This window comes from Leptopilina heterotoma, unplaced genomic scaffold (assembly GCF_015476425.1).
Source record: "Leptopilina heterotoma isolate Lh14 unplaced genomic scaffold, ASM1547642v1 Lhet_1090, whole genome shotgun sequence".
In the NCBI taxonomy this organism is placed as follows: Eukaryota; Metazoa; Arthropoda; class Insecta; order Hymenoptera; family Figitidae; genus Leptopilina; species Leptopilina heterotoma.
Genome location: NW_025110827.1, coordinates 91,071 through 100,169, shown reverse-complemented (window position 1 = coordinate 100,169; position 9,099 = coordinate 91,071).

Below are 9,099 nucleotides of genomic sequence, written 5' to 3'. Positions count from 1 at the left end.
TTTCCGTGCTTTTTACTGCTCTCTTACGGTGTACGCATGAGTTATTACCATGCATGCACCGAAAAATCCCGTGCCTAGACGTCCTTTCTTGGTGCTTTACACTGTGTTCTGACCTGTCACTTAGAACTGAATATTACTTAATATTCAGTTCTTTAAGAACAGACTTCCAGTAAGTGGTTAAAAAAAGAATTGTCAAGAAAAATAATTTTAATTGTTATTTATCTTTGTGGACATGCAAATATCAGTTCTTTGAAAACCACCTATGAGGCATTTTACGTGAAATGTCCTGAGTTGAAATTTCAACTTCTTGAAAAAATTGAAACTCAGGGAATTTGTTGTTCTATCAAGTGGAAATGTGCCCCAAGAACTTTTTTGATTTTTTCGAAAATTTGGAGGGGGTAGAGGGGGGTCAATTTGACTAGTTTTGCTAATACCGGCTAGTTTGTAAATTTTTTCCGAACAAAATTTTAATGAGAAAAATTTTGTAGAATATGCTTCTGAAAGGTTTTTTTGTCCTCTTTCCAATCGTGAATTCTAATTTTTATTATTTTAAAAATTTACCCAAATTTTTTATAATTAATATTTAATTTTCAATTTCCCAAAAATCGGTCCGTTTTATTTGAAAATAAATTATTCCAAACGAAAGCTGAGGTTTTTTCCTATCGGCATGTAAATTTGCAGAATGCCCTTTTTTTGAGTTATTAAATTTCAAAGAATAAATTGCGGCGCGCTGCGTCGCAGTTGCACTGAGCCGCGTGGCTCCCGGCATGACGCAAGGCGACCGCGCCGCAAAAAAACCTTTTAGAAACATATTCTACAAAATTTTTTCCATTAAAAGTATGTTCGGAAAAAATTCACAAAGTAGTCAGTGTTAGCAAAATTGGTCAAATTGACCCCCCCTCTACCCCCACCAAATTTTCGAAAAAATCAAAAATGTTTTTTGGGGCACATTTCTACTTGATAGAACAACAAATTCCCTGAGTTTCAATTTTTTTCAAGAAGTTGAAATTTCAACTTAGGACATTTCACGTAAAATGCCTCCTATGTGCATAAAAGATTTGTCACGACGACAACTTCGACACAAAGTTTCTCAAGCTGTTCTTCAACATTCGTTCTTATACAGAATTTCAGAAGACCTCCCTCGTGTAGAAAACTCGTTTTCGACAAACAACTTGTTAAATTCGCCTGAAAATGTTTTCAATGAGTCAACACTTGATAATAAAATGGACGTAGATGACGAATCTGATTGTTCTCAATCAGTTCTTTCCAAACATTTGTCGAATCTTACACCGGATGAAACAATAAATATGGACAACATTTATGTAAAGCATGCCAAATCAGAAAATGACTCCCAAGATATGACTGGGTTTTTATCAACTTGGGCTGCTGATCACAGAATAACTCATTCACAACTTAAACCTTTATTAGCAAAATTAAGGGAACACAATTGCTTCGAAGATAATATACCCAAAGACCCTAGAACATTACTCTTTGGAACCATTTGATGATATAATATTAGTAGGTGTCTATTTTGGATTTGAAAAGCCTAAATTTGAAGAAGAATTTTTAGAAGACTTTCTTGCAGAGGTTGAGAGTTTATGTGATGATGGTCTTGAATGTCGAGGACAAATTCTTACCTGCGAAATTGTTTGCATCATTTGTGATGCGCCAGCTAAATCGTTCCTTTTAAATATTAAGGGATATAAAGCCTATTACAGCTGCCCTAAGTGCGTCATACGGGGAAAATATAGTAAAAATAAAGTGTGTTTTCCAGACTCAGATAGAAATTATAGAAAGCGAACTGACGCTGATATCCGGTATCGTTTACATAAGAAACATCAATTAGGATGCTGTTGCTTGCGGCGGATTCCGAATTTCGATCTGGTCAATAAAATATTATTGACCAAAATATTATTATTATGTGGAATACCACATGATTATATGCATCTCGTGTGCCTTGGCTGCATGAAAAGATTAATATACTTTTGGCTAGTTTTTCGTTCAAAACGTCGTTTACGCAGGTGGGAAGTAAAAAAGATATCATCGCGTTTATGGAAGATCCGAAAATATGCTCCGAATGAATTCGCAAGGAAATCTAGGTCTTTAAAACAATTAAAATATTGGAAAGCCACTGAATTCAGCCAATTTCTTCTATATTCAAGAACTATAGTTTTAAAAGGAGTTTTACCCGAGAACGAGTATGTGCATTTCAATTCCTTTCATATTGCTATTAGGATTTTGTGCAATAAAAATTTTGCGAAGAATTATGTGGATTATGCAGAAAAGTTATTGTCCTATTTTGTGAAGTGTCTTGCCAATTTGTATGGAAAACACAGCGTTTCCTTTAACATGCATGGATTAACGCATTTAACTGATGATGTCAGAAAACATGGATTGCTTGATAAGTTTAGTGCATTTAAATTTGAAAATTATATGCAAAACCTTAAAAAGTGGATAAGAAAAGGTAAGTGGATAAGAAAAGGTGATAAACCTCTTCAGCAACTAGTGCGAAGATATTTCGAATTCAAGAATAAAAGCACAAACCTTGTCAAGTCTCATGAAAAAGGAATAACGATCAATAATCGATCAATTCACTACGATGGACCATTACTTGATGGATGTTGTTCCCCTCAGTACAAAAAATCAACAATTTCAGGATTCGAGTTAAACGTTTCAAGGATAGGCGACAGTTGTTTTGGTTTAGTCAAAACACATTATTATGGTTTCTAACATTGCTCATTCTGCTTATTCTAATCAATTAGTCATCATTGGCAGAAAATTCAAAACACTGTGCAATTTATATACTAAACCATGTGAATCGTCTGTGGTTGGTGAATTCTTAGGCAAAGAATTATCTGATTTACGCATGTGGCCGTTAAAGGATTTAGTAAAGAAATATATGATTGTACCAGCAAACCAAAATGAATTTATTATTTCCCTATTGTTACACACTGATTAATTTCAATATGTTTGGAAGTATAGATTAATCACGAATACTAGGCTACTTATAGTTTCTATACTGTCGGACGCTGATTGATTCTGATTTTTTTGAACTTAAAGCGTAATGAATTAATTTAAACGTCATCGTCAAAACATTGTATTTTGCAAACAAATAATGTACATTTCAGTTAAGGAGTCAGTACTTAATGGTATCATCGTTGAAATATTTTACATAACACGAAGAAATAGAAACGCTTTATAAATTATAGAAAAATTATATTTTCTATAATCCAAGATCCGATTTAAAATAATTTAGTTTTTTCTTTTTCTACGTTAATAATCAACGGTTGTTAGTTAAAATGAATCAATTTTTCTGGTCGACAAATTTTACGAAGAAAATAAATTGATTTTCTGATTTAATATGAAATTTTGTTTTACAATTATAAAAAAATGTTTGTGATTTATCATTCTTCTTTTACGTTCATTATGTATATTAGTTTTGCGATTTATGTAAATAATAAATATTATAGTTTTTCCGTATTTTGTAATAATTTAATTTTTATTTTTAAACGAATTTTTTTCAATCAGCTAATCCGCTCCATCAATCTTGTTGAATTTGTTTCCCGTACCATATTTCTCTCAATTCCGAAGTTTTCATGCTAAATAGTATATTAAGCAACAAGAGGAGAAAGGCAGCCATTTCTTTACGGTGATTTTTGTGACACGAGTGGAGGTCGAGGGCGCCGTAGGCGCACCGAGACCGGAACGAGTGTCACAAAAATCATCGTAAAGAAATTGGCTGCCTTTATTCTCGTGTTACTTACGATATTTTTTATTCCTAATGCACAAAAGCGGCGATTTCAGATAGCAGACGACAGGGAGTAAAAGTCATTCACTTGTTCGATTTGTATGAAAATGGCGGCCGATTTCTCCCTTGGGCAAGAAAAATGCATGTGAACAGCTAATTTTCTTGCCCTTGGGAGAACACGGCCGCCATTTTCATACGGTCGAAGAAATGAATGACTTTCCTCCCTGTCGGCTGCTATCAGAAAGCGCCGTTTTTGTGTATGTGGGATAAAAACCTATTTTGATTCGTCACTCATCTTCTCTTCTAGACGTGGATATTGCAAACTGTATTACACCCTTGGATGCTGCTCCTCGATTAGTCGACAAGTTTGGTTCATATACTAGACCGGTTTAAGTCCGAGATACCAAAAGTAAAAACGCACCAGACGTTTCAGATTCATAATAATCATATTTTGAATAATATTTATAACGCAGCAATAACATCACCGGGAGGGAATAAGTAACTTACCTTGCTCTTATTGATATGAGGGCTCGCTTTCGGTAAAATCACTGAGGGAAAAAATAACTTTTCCTTTCGCTTTACGGTAAAAAAATGATGTGCTGCTTTCTGTTTGTGTGTTAGAAAATTATGTTTCTGTATAAGTATCTCTTAAATTGTTTCCTACTCCTTGCAAGCCAAGTTGTATACATTTTTTTAAATTTTCTCTCTGTCCAGAAAAACAGTCGAGTTTGATATTGTGTCATTGCTGCCTGGACATGAACGATTAATTTCTAGACATCACTGAGTAATTCATAGACAGGAATGGTTTCTGTCCAGAAAACAAAGAGTACTGTCTAAATACAAAATTTACAGCACCTAGTAATGTTTATTTTTCTCAGTATATTTACAAAAATTTTAGATTCTTAAATGTTTAATATCTCCGCCTGATATAGACGAAAAATGTCCAATAAACGCTAAGAATATGCATTTGAAAAATTTCTACAAAACTGGAGAGAAGATTGGTTGGTCTCCTAATATGTTTTTGAAGTCATGTGCAAAAAAAGTTTACTAGTAAAATTCAAAGTGTTTTAGTAAAGTATTCGAGCCGCAACATATTTACATTTTAATTTAAGGGGTTACGCCACCCTGAAATTTTCAAAAAATTGATTTCTTTTTTATTGCTTAATTTCAAAGTTTATATTCTAACGAATATTTTGAGATGTCTCCGAAGATAACGTCTCACTAATTACAAAAGTTATGGTCATTAAGTCGGTTCTACAATGGACGCGTTCGTATGTGAACGTGGACGTGCCGCGCTCGTGCTGACGTCATGAACGTGCTTGAAGACAAGTGTTGCCAACTGTTTAAACTAGACTTGTTTAAATTTGTGTAAAAAAAATCGAAATGTCAGAAATAAGTATATTAGTAATTAAGAATGTTAAGTAAAAATTAATTTCTGATTAATTTCTGTAAATTAATTTCTAATCTTGAAAAGTGTATATTAGTTACTTATATTTGAAGTATGTATTGAATTTCGTACAGAACAAAGTGAGGTTAGGATATTAATAAAGTATAATTGATTAAGTTATAATTTTCAATTTTAATTAATACTAATACTAATTTTGGAATTATATTAATAATTAATTTTAATTTAACTTAAATTAAATTTTGGACAAAAAAAATTGGTCGTAAACAATTTATTTCTGACATTTTATTGTTGTTTTTTGAAAAATATATTATTATTACTGAATATTAAATTTTCAATTTCAGTAAACTGTAATATGGTCTTCCTACGATTTTATTAATGTTATAATTATTCGTTTTGTTAAGAACCTACTTGAATATTTAATTAAATAATAATAAAAATGTTAAGTTAAATAATAAAAGGGATTCAAAATGATGTAATAAAAACTTTACAAATGATATTGTAAATTAGCAATATTTATTTTTTTTAAGAAGTTTTTTCTTGCAAATGTTATTTTAAATTAGCAAAACTTCTCGCAAATTTTTTAAATAAAATTTGCAATTTTAAAAATAATAGAATTTAAAAATTTTTAATTAAAATTTTTTTTCATAAAAATAAAATATGAATTGGAATAAAGATTATTATTATATTAGTTGTTTAATTTCAAAAAGATTTGAATTTGGAATTTTTAAAAATTTTAATTCATATGGAAAAGTATTAATAATTAAATATTTATTTAAAAAAAGAGTTATTGATGTTTGCAAATAATTTTACAATTAAAGAAATTCATAAATAAATGTAACGGTACATTTTTTTGAGTAAAATTTTTTCCTTTATTTTATAAAAAATTAAAAGTTTTCAGTTTCATTTTCAATTAAATTTTCTAATTTAAAAATATAATTCAGAAACTCTTTTTTCCTTTATTTTTAAAAAAAATTGAATTTTATTAAAGTAATTGTAATTAAGAAATACAAATGATGCAAATTATTTCCTTACGAAAATTGACAATTTTCTACAAAAATATTAAGAAACGGGAATATGTAATGTTATTTTTTACAAAGAAAATAATCAGTTTGTGAACAATATTGTTATTGGGAAATATGAATTAGCATAAAATTGGTATATTTCTTAATCATAATTTTTTAACAATTAACAATTTTATAATATTTTTTATAAATAAAAAGTTATTAAATTTGCATAATTTATATCAGTCAAACGAAATTTGTTATAAAAAACATATAATAAACAAAATTGAATTTTCTAATTTTCCAATTTTAAATAGTATTTTATTATAAATCATGAAAAATACTTTTATATTTCCGATTTGTCAAGCAATATGTTTTAAAGGAAAAAAAACAAAAGCATACACAAAAACTAACTTCAAAGTATGGACAGACAGAATGAAAGAATAAAATACGAAGATTATTATAGTTAATTCTATTATTTAATTCATAAATTTTGCTTCTAAATGAATTCTTAAAATATATAAAAGAACTTTTTATTAAAAATTCTACAAAAAATTTTTATTATTACATTATGAAGGAAGTGAATTGTTATAATAAAATTTTTGAATCGAAAAATATTATTTAAAGGATCATAAATATTTTAATTGAAAAGATAATGCGTTTTTAAAATAATAACATTCAAATACTGGAAGTTAACACTATTGAAGATGAAATGTGAAATAAATTTAACGAATTGTTGAAAAAAAATTTGATCCTGTTTTTTCCTTTTTAATTTTCAAGTTTACGCTCAATTATATTTTCAATTTCGTAAAAACATTATCGTTTATAACAATATGGTATTCTATCCCAAGCTCGCTTTATTTCTGCCAAATAATCTATTGTTCGGCAATCAATAGCTTTATCCTCTTCACCTGATGAATCGTCGTCAACTGAAATATTATTAAAAACATTAAATATAAGTATCGATATTTCTAAAAAATACATTACAAATTAATAAACATAGAAAAATGTTACTGTGAGTTATTGTTATTTTATAGATTGAAGTTAGACAATTTTTTTTATAAATTTTACATATAAAATTCAAATACTTGTCATTAAATTGTCATCAATGTCAGGTTCTGGAGCATCATTATTGTCTTTTTGACCAAACTCATCGTCGTCTTCATCTGTCCATATGTCGTTCGCATTTTCATTTTGTTTTTTTGATCTTTTAATATTACTCCTTGTTCTGTTGTGAATAAAATGTTATAAGTTATTATTACTTATAATAAATAACTAAATTCAAATTTTTAATATGAATAATATGAGTGAAATATGCTTTCTAATTAAAGACGGTAACTTTATGGTAAACAATTTTTGACAAAAGTCTTTCCCAAATTGTATTCATTATACAGGTTATAATATCAAAATAAGTAAATTTATAATATTAGAAAAATAGGAGAAATACACTGGGGCCAAAAAGTTTCAGTACTTATACTTACTTTCAGTATTTATGTAAAAATAGATGTAAGAGCTATCAAAGTAGGATCATTTTAAAGTTCAATAAATTTACAGTCAAATAGGCTAAGATATAACCAATTTAATAGGGTAAATATTAAAAAAATAATTCTTTAAAGTTGCCAGTTAAAGATTTTTTGTGAAAATTGTGATTTTGAAATCTGGAATTCAAGCGTACGCCAATTAAAGAATTTTTTTTAAGTTTTGATAGTTGCACAATAAAAAAGGTACAAATTTCATTCTTTAATTTTAGACCAAAATCATTCACATATATTAAGTATTTTCTTCAAATTCTATAAAAATAATATCTCTTGCTCTAAATTTTTTGAAGAATAAAAATTGCAAATTCGTCGTTTTCATTCACTTGTTCTATCAAATAACCACACTTTTGAAAAATATAGAACCTCTTCATCTTCAGAAATTTAAGATATTTACATGAAATTTATTCCTCTTCTTATAATTTTACAAATTTTAATTCTATCATTATTCCTTATTTTCTTTCTAAGTGACTTTTTTTTATTTTAGAATAACAAAAAGGTGCATATTTTTCAAAAATATGGTTAATTGATAAAACAAGTGAATGGAAACGACGAATTTGCAATTAATATTCTTTGAAAAATTTCGAGAGCAAGAGAAGTTATTTTTATTGAATTTGAAAAAAATACTTAATTTAATATATGTGAATTATTTTGGTCTAGAATTAAAGAATGCAATTTGTACTTGATATTGTACAACTATCAAATCTGAAAAAAAAATTTCTTCAATTGGCGTGCACTTGAATTCCAGATTTCAAAATCGAAATTTTCACAAAAAATCTCTAACTTTAAAGAATTATATTTTTAATATTTACACTATTAAATTGGTTATATCTTAGCCTATTTGACTCTAAATTTATTCAACTTTAAAATGATCTTAGTTTTATAGCTCTAACATCTATTTTTACAGAAATATTTGAATTTAAAGTGAAGCGAGCAATTTAAAGTAATCAGTACAAATGTACTGAAACTTTTTGACCCCAGTGTATAATAAAATAAAAACAATTGACAAATAAATTTATAATTACTCGACATGATCTGCGACGGTTTTATAAAACTCCATTGATTCGTAATATGTCCAATCACTAATTTTTTCAGTCGCACCAGAACCAGATGGAACGTATTTGACAACTTTTCTTCGTTCATCTGTATATCTATCTTTTAAACGTTTCCACAACCTTTTCGCTCTATCATCTGTATGTAAAAATATATAAATATAATGCATTACTTAAAACTTTTTAATTTTACACATATTGATATGAAATAAATTAGTTAAAAACATTTTATTAACTTATTCAAAGTACTCATATTTTCAACAAAAAATAAAAATATTGGATTAAAAATCTATTTGTATAATAAATGTATTTTTTCATTTAAATATTTATTATTTTTACATATTCAATTTTTGTT